Here is a 617-nt window from a genome sequence, read left to right on the forward strand (position 1 = left end):
TTTGGAGCACAAAACGTCTTTAAGCCGAGCGACCTCGAGGTGTCGCTCCCGTAACGTCGCTCCCAGCTGGAGCGACTTCGAGGTGTCGCTGTGAGACCTCGCTCCCACGCACAATTTTTGCTCAAACCTGCATCGATCAAGCACCTGCACACGACTTCTCTCTTTCTGTTTTTTTTTTTATGCAATAAGATGAAAATGAAAATACCAATGCAATATATACAAGGATACGCATGGGACTTCCTCCCAAGTGAGCTTGTTTTAAGTCTCTAGCTTGACTTTGCCTCTTTTTGGATTAGGCCGGGGTAGGGTCAGACAGTGGAGTTGAAACCCCATCTTCCTCTGGTGCAGTAGCAATGTAGAGCCTAACCCTTTGCCCATTGACTGTGAAGTCTCTTCCATCAGTACTCCACAAAACTATTGCTCCATATGGCCTAACCTCTTTGACTTTGAAAGGACCTGACCACCTTGACTTAAGCTTTCCTGGAAATAGCTTCAGCCTAGAGTTGTAGAGAAGAACTTGATCTGCTTCTTTAAACTCTCTCTTCAGGATATTCTTGTCATGGAAAGCTATAGTCTTCTCCTTGTAGATCCTTGAGTTCTCAAAAGCATCCATTCTT

Source organism: Brassica oleracea, chromosome C2 (assembly GCF_000695525.1).
Source record: "Brassica oleracea var. oleracea cultivar TO1000 chromosome C2, BOL, whole genome shotgun sequence".
Lineage (NCBI taxonomy): Eukaryota > Viridiplantae > Streptophyta > Magnoliopsida > Brassicales > Brassicaceae > Brassica > Brassica oleracea.